This window comes from Entelurus aequoreus, linkage group LG15 (assembly GCF_033978785.1).
Source record: "Entelurus aequoreus isolate RoL-2023_Sb linkage group LG15, RoL_Eaeq_v1.1, whole genome shotgun sequence".
NCBI classification, from domain to species: domain Eukaryota; kingdom Metazoa; phylum Chordata; class Actinopteri; order Syngnathiformes; family Syngnathidae; genus Entelurus; species Entelurus aequoreus.
Window position 1 is genome coordinate 57,621,272 of NC_084745.1, and position 7,736 is coordinate 57,629,007.

At 34.9% G+C, this 7,736-nt stretch overlaps 1 long non-coding RNA gene across 1 annotated transcript in view; it reads right to left on the reverse strand.

Moving 5' to 3' along the window:
- The window catches only part of LOC133630526 (uncharacterized), a 20,633-nt gene extending 14,929 nt beyond the window's left edge, over positions 1–5,704 (reverse strand). Inside the window, exon 1 of the long non-coding RNA XR_009821272.1 lies at positions 5,624–5,704. This is a non-coding gene — a long non-coding RNA (uncharacterized LOC133630526). The remainder of the gene's footprint in view (positions 1–5,623) is intronic.
- Between the last annotated feature and the right edge of the window lie 2,032 nt (positions 5,705–7,736).

The window sequence follows — 7,736 nt, forward strand, 5'->3', positions numbered from 1 at the left end:
CTCAGACAGTCTAAATGACAAAGATGGTTCTTGTTTACCCTCCATGATCTCAGACAGTCTAAATGACAAAGATGGTTCTTGTTTACCCTCCATGACCTCAGACAGTCCAGGGCACAGGACCACAATGGTATCTCACAAAGGTTCTTGTTTACCCTCCATGATCTCAGACAGTCTAAATGACAAAGATGGTTCTTGCTTACCCTCCATGATCTCAGACAGACTAAATGACCAAGATGGTTCTTGTTTACCCTCCATGATCTCAGACAGACTAAATGACCAAGATGGTTCTTGCTTACCCTCCATGATCTCAGACAGTCTAAATGGCAAAGATGGTTCTTGTTTACCCTCCATGATCTCAGACAGTCTAAATGACAAAGATGGTTCTTGTTTACCCTCCATGATCTCAGACAGTCTAAATGACCAAGATGGTTCTTGTTTACCCTCCATGATCTCAGACAGTCTAAATGACCAAGATGGTTCTTGTTTACCTTCCATGATCTCAGACAGTCTAAATGACCAAGATGGTTCTTGCTTACCCTCCATGATCTCAGACAGACTAAATGACCAAGATGGTTCTTGTTTACCCTCCATGATCTCAGACAGTCTAAATGACCAAGATGGTTCTTGTTTACCCTCCATGATCTCAGACAGTCTAAATGACAAAGATGGTTCTTGCTTACCCTCCATGATCTCAGACAGACTAAATGACCAAGATGGTTCTTGCTTACCCTCCATGATCTCAGACAGTCTAAATGGCAAAGATGGTTCTTGCTTACCCTCCATGATCTCAGACAGACTAAATGACCAAGATGGTTCTTGCTTACCCTCCATGATCTCAGACAGTCTAAATGACAAAGATGGTTCTTGTTTACCCTCCATGATCTCAGACAGTCCGGGTCACATGACCACAACACTTCCTGGTTTGTAATCCTGCTTAATCTGATCTGTGGTGGATTACCTGCTGACAAGTGGCCTAAGAAGCACTCAGGTGTGCTACAAATGTACTTTCCTTCAATAACACATGGATGTTATATCCTGTGTGTATTATAATTAGCTTATACTTTCCATCCCAATTTACAAGTTTTTAGTTTATAGAGTTTTTATCCAATCAGAATTCAGCTATTTTATGTTGCCATGCTCTACCTAATCTGCCCTGAGCATCAACAATGTCACATACAGTTGATAGACCATTGCCATAGATCACCACTTGTTGTCAGTAAGGCCTTCTAGCTGGCCTCGCCCCCAACGTGACATTTACGTTGTCTGTGATTGGATGCTCACTTGGGGGTCCCAAGTGAGCATCCAATCACAAGTTGCCCAAACAGGAAGTGGCACCGGAGCCATACCAGTCATAGAAGGCCACGGAAAAGTCACCTGTACTCACAGAGGAGGAGGAGTAAAGGTTGATTAGGTGTCAGATATTAAGATGGATGTTTAAGAGAAACTACATCTTGTGACACCATTAACTCTAAGTTAACTTAAGAGAAACTACATCTTGTGACACCATTAACTCTAAGTTAACTTAAGAGAAACTACATCTTGTGACACCATTAACTCTAAGTTAACTTAAGAGAAACTACATCTTGTGACACCATTAACTCTAAGTTAACTTAAGATAAACTACATCTTGTGACACCATTAACTCTAAGTTAACTTAAGAGAAACTACATCTTGTGACACCATTAACTCTAAGTTAACTTAAGAGAAACTACATATTGTGACACCATTACCTCTAAGTTAACTTAAGATAACCTACATCTTGTGACACCATTAACTCTAAGTTAACTTAAGATAAACTACATCTTGTGACACCATTAACTCTAAGTTAACTTAAGATAAACTACATCTTGTGACACCATTAACTCTAAGTTAACTTAAGAGAAACTACATCTTGTGACACCATTAACTTTAAGTTAACTTAAGATAAACTACATCTTGTGACACCATTAACTCTAAGTTAACTTAAGAGAAACTACATCTTGTGACACCATTAACTCTAAGTTAACTTAAGAGAAACTACATATTGTGACACCATTACCTCTAAGTTAACTTAAGATAACCTACATCTTGTGACACCATTAACTCTAAGTTAACTTAAGATAAACTACATCTTGTGACACCATTAACTCTAAGTTAACTTAAGATAAACTACATCTTGTGACACCATTAACTCTAAGTTAACTTAAGAGAAACTACATCTTGTGACACCATTAACTTTAAGTTAACTTAAGATAAACTACATCTTGTGACACCATTAACTCTAAGTTAACTTAAGAGAAACTACATCTTGTGACACAATTACCTCTAAGTTAACTTAAGATAAACTACATCTTGTGACACCATTAACTCTAAGTTAACTTAAGATAAACTACATCTTGTGACACCATTAACTCTAAGTTAACTTAAGAGAAACTACATCTTGTGACACCATTAACTCTAAGTTAACTTAAGAGAAACTACATCTTGTGACACCATTAACTCTAAGTTAACTTAAGAGAAACTACATATTGTGACACCATTACCTCTAAGTTAACTTAAGAGAAACTACATCTTGTGACACCATTAACTCTAAGTTAACTTAAGATAAACTACATCTTGTGACACCATTAACTCTAAGTTAACTTAAGATAAACTACATCTTGTGACACCATTAACTCTAAGTTAACTTAAGAGAAACTACATCTTGTGACACCATTAACTCTAAGTTAACTTAAGAGAAACTACATCTTGTGACACCATTAACTCTAAGTTAACTTCAGATAAACTACATCTTGTGACACCATTAACTCTAAGTTAACTTAAGAGAAACTACATCTTGTGACACCATTAACTCTAAGTTAACTTAAGATAAACTACATCTTGTGACACCATTAACTCTAAGTTAACTTAAGAGAAACTACATATTGTGACACCATTACCTCTAAGTTAACTTAAGAGAAACTACATCTTGTGACACCATTAACTCTAAGTTAACTTAAGAGAAACTACATATTGTGACACCATTACCTCTAAGTTAACTTAAGATAACCTACATCTTGTGACACCATTAACTCTAAGTTAACTTAAGATAAACTACATCTTGTGACACCATTAACTAAGTTAACTTAAGATAAACTACATCTTGTGACACCATTAACTCTAAGTTAACTTAAGAGAAACTACATCTTGTGACACCATTAACTTTAAGTTAACTTAAGATAAACTACATCTTGTGACACCATTAACTCTAAGTTAACTTAAGAGAAACTACATCTTGTGACACCATTAACTCTAAGTTAACTTAAGAGAAACTACATCTTGTGACACCATTAACTCTAAGTTAACTTCAGATAAACTACATCTTGTGACACCATTAACTCTAAGTTAACTTAAGATAAACTACATCTTGTGACACCATTAACTCTAAGTTAACTTCAGATAAACTACATCTTGTGACACCATTAACTCTAAGTTAACTTCAGATAAACTACATCTTGTGACACCATTAACTCTAAGTTAACTGCCCTACAATGGCTTTCACATATTGTCAGTTCAAAAATTTCATTTCTTCACGTTTCATTTGTTTTTGTACAATAATTTTCATTTGGACAGTTCCACATAAGATATGTTTTAATTGCTTGAATTGATTTTTAAATGTGCCAGAAAATAGACCCTTTTGTACAGTGTTGATGTGTTTCAATGCCCAGTAGTGTTGATGTAAAGTATCTACAGTCCTGTCCATGTGGGGGACATACTGTATATTACAGTATTTTGTACAGTGTTGATGTGATTCAATGTCCAGTAGTGTTGATGTAAAGTATCTACAGTCCTGTCCATGTGGGGGACATACTGTACATTACAGTATTTTGTACAGTGTTGATGTGATTCAATGCGCAGTAGTGTTGATGTAAAGTATCTAGTCATGTCCATGTGGGGGACATACTGTACATTACAGTATTTTGTACAGTGTTGATGTGATTCAATGCTCAGTAGTGTTGATGTAAAGTATCTACAGTCCTGTCCATGTGGGGGACATACTGTACATTACAGTATTTTGTACAGTGTTGATGTGATTCAATGGTTGGTAGTGTTGATGTAAAGTATCTACAGTCCTGTCCATGTGGGGGACATACTGTACATTACAGTATTTTGTACAGTGTTGATGTGTTTCAATGCCCAGTAGTGTTGATGTAAAGTATCTACAGTCCTGTCCATGTGGGGGACATACTGTACATTACAGTATTTTGTACAGTGTTGATGTGATTCAATGAGCAGTAGTGTTGATGTAAAGTATCTACAGTCCTGTCCATGTGGGGGACATACTGTACATTACAGTATTTTGTACAGTGTTGACGTGATTCAATGTCCAGTAGTGTTGATGTAAAGTATCTACAGTCCTGTCCATGTGGGGGACATACTGTATATTACAGTATTTTGTACAGTGTTGATGTGATTCAATGAGCAGTAGTGTTGATGTAAAGTATCTACAGTCCTGTCCATGTGGGGGACATACTGTACATTACAGTATTTTGTACAGTGTTGATGTGATTCCATGTCCAGTAGTGTTGATGTAAAGTATCTACAGTCCTGTCCATGTGGGGGACATACTGTACATTACAGTATTTTGTACAGTGTTGATGTGATTCAATGCTCAGTAGTGTTGATGTAAAGTATCTACAGTCCTGTCCATGTGGGGGACATACTGTACATTACAGTATTTTGTACAGTGTTGATGTGATTCAATGCTCAGTAGTGTTGATGTAAAGTATCTACAGTCCTGTCCATGTGGGGGACATACTGTACATTACAGTATTTTGTACAGTGTTGATGTGATTCAATGCACAGTAGTGTTGATGTAAAGTATCTACAGTCCTGTCCATGTGGGGGACATACTGTACATTACAGTATTTTGTACAGTGTTGACGTGATTCAATGTACAGTAGTGTTGATGTAAAGTATCTACAGTCCTGTCCATGTGGGGGACATACTGTACATTACAGTATTTTGTACAGTGTTGACGTGATTCAATGTACAGTAGTGTTGATGTAAAGTATCTACAGTCCTGTCCATGTGGGGGACATACTGTACATTACAGTATTTTGTACAGTGTTGATGTGATTCAATGCTCAGTAGTGTTGATGTAAAGTATCTACAGTCCTGTCCATGTGGGGGACATACTGTACATTACAGTATTTTGTACAGTGTTGATGTGATTCAATGCCCAGTAGTGCTGATGTGAAGTATCTACTGTACAGTATTTGGACAGGTGAAGTGGGCCTAGGTAGGACATCACTGAAGGCCTAGGTGGGAAACGCTGTTTGAATGTAGTAGTAAATATGTACTGTGTAGTACATACAGTAAATACTGTGTGGCACGTACAGTAAGTACTGTGCAGTACACACGGTAAGTACCGTGTAGTACACACAGTAAGTACTGTATAGTATGTAGAGTAAGTACTTTGTGGTACATACAATACAGTAAGTAGTTTGTAGTACATACAGTAAGTAGTTTGTAGTACATACAGTAAGTAGTACATAGGATACAGTAAGTAGTGTGTAGTACATACAGTAAGTAGTACATAGGATACAGTAAGTAGTGTGTAGTACATACAGTAAGTAGTGTGTAGTAATGATAGTGTACCTACCTTAAGAGTGTGTAGAGAAGAGCAGGACATCCAACATTACTGTCACCAACAATACTGGGCAACATTTCATGCCATCCAACACCCACTAACTCTCTCTCTAACACACTCTACCTCTCTCTCTCTCTCTCTCTCTAACACACTCTCCCTCTCTCTCTCTCTCTAACACACTCTCCCTCTCTCTCTAACACACTCTCGTTTTCTCTCTCTAACACACTCTTCCTCTCTCTCTCTCTAATTCCTCCTCCCTGTGTACAAAAGTCATCCATGAATTGTTCTTTGTTAAACGTGTCGTCTGCTTTTTAAAAAAATGCTCTTTCATGTCCTGCTGCTCTTGTGGCTGGCGGCCATGCACAGATGATGTGTTGTTGCCATGGCAACAACACCCACTCAGAGCTGTGCGGATCTACTCTTTCCTCACACATAATGCAGTACTATGAAGATAAAATACTAACATAATGCAGTACTATGAAGATAAAATACTAACATAATGCAGTACTATGAAGATAAAATACTAACATAATGCAGTACTATGAAGATAAAATACTAACATAATGCAGTACTATGAAGATAAAATACTAACATAATGCAGTACTATGAAGATAAAATACTGACATAATGCAGTACTATGAAGATAAAATACTAACATAATGCAGTACTATGAAGATAAAATACTAACATAATGCAGTACTATGAAGATAAAATACTGACATAATGCAGTACTATGAAGATAAAATACTAACATAATGCAGTACTATGAAGATAAAATACTAACATAATGCAGTACTATGAAGATAAAATACTAACATAATGCAGTACTATGAAGATAAAATACTAACATAATGCAGTACTATGAAGATAAAATACTGACATAATGCAGTACTATGAAGATAAAATACTAACATAATGCAGTACTATGAAGATAAAATACTGACATAATGCAGTACTGTGAAGATAAAATACTAACATAATGCAGTACTATGAAGATAAAATACTAACATAATGCAGTACTATGAATATAAAATACTAACATAATGCAGTACTATGAAGATAAAATACTAACATAATGCAGTACTATGAAGATAAAATACTAACATAATGCAGTACTATGAAGATAAAATACTAACATAATGCAGTACTATGAAGATAAAATACTAACATAATGCAGTACTATGAAGATAAAATACTAACATAATGCAGTACTATGAAGATAAAATACTAACATAATGCAGTACTATGAAGATAAATACTAACATAATGCAGTACTATGAAGATAAAATACTAACATAATGCAGTACTATGAAGATAAAATACTAACATAATGCAGTACTATGAAGATAAAATACTGACATAATGCAGTACTATGAAGATAAAATACTAACATAATGCAGTACTATGAAGATAAAATACTAACATAATGCAGTACTATGAAGATAAATACTAACATAATGCAGTACTATGAAGATAAAATACTAACATAATGCAGTACTATGAAGATAAAATACTAACATAATGCAGTACTATGAAGATAAAATACTAACATAATGCAGTACTATGAAGATAAAATACTAACATAATGCAGTACTATGAAGATAAAATACTAACATAATGCAGTACTGTGAAGATAAAATACTAACATAATGCAGTACTATGAAGATAAAATAATAACATAATGCAGTACTATGAAGATAAAATACTAACATAATGCAGTACTATGAAGATAAAATACTAACATAATGCAGTACTATGAAGATAAATACTAACATAATGCAGTACTATGAAGATAAAATACTAACATAATGCAGTACTATGAAGATAAAATACTAACATAATGCAGTACTATGAAGATAAAATACTAACATAATGCAGTACTATGAAGATAAAATACTAACATAATGCAGTACTATGAAGATAAATACTAACATAATGCAGTACTATGAAGATAAATACTAACATAATGCAGTACTATGAAGATAAAATGAATGAAAATGAAGTAAAAACAACATTACACAGGCAGTATAGAATAGAATAGAATAGAATAGAATAGAATAGAATAGAAAGTACTTTATTGATCCCTGGGGGAAATTCAGCACCACAGTTCACTCACAATAGACAG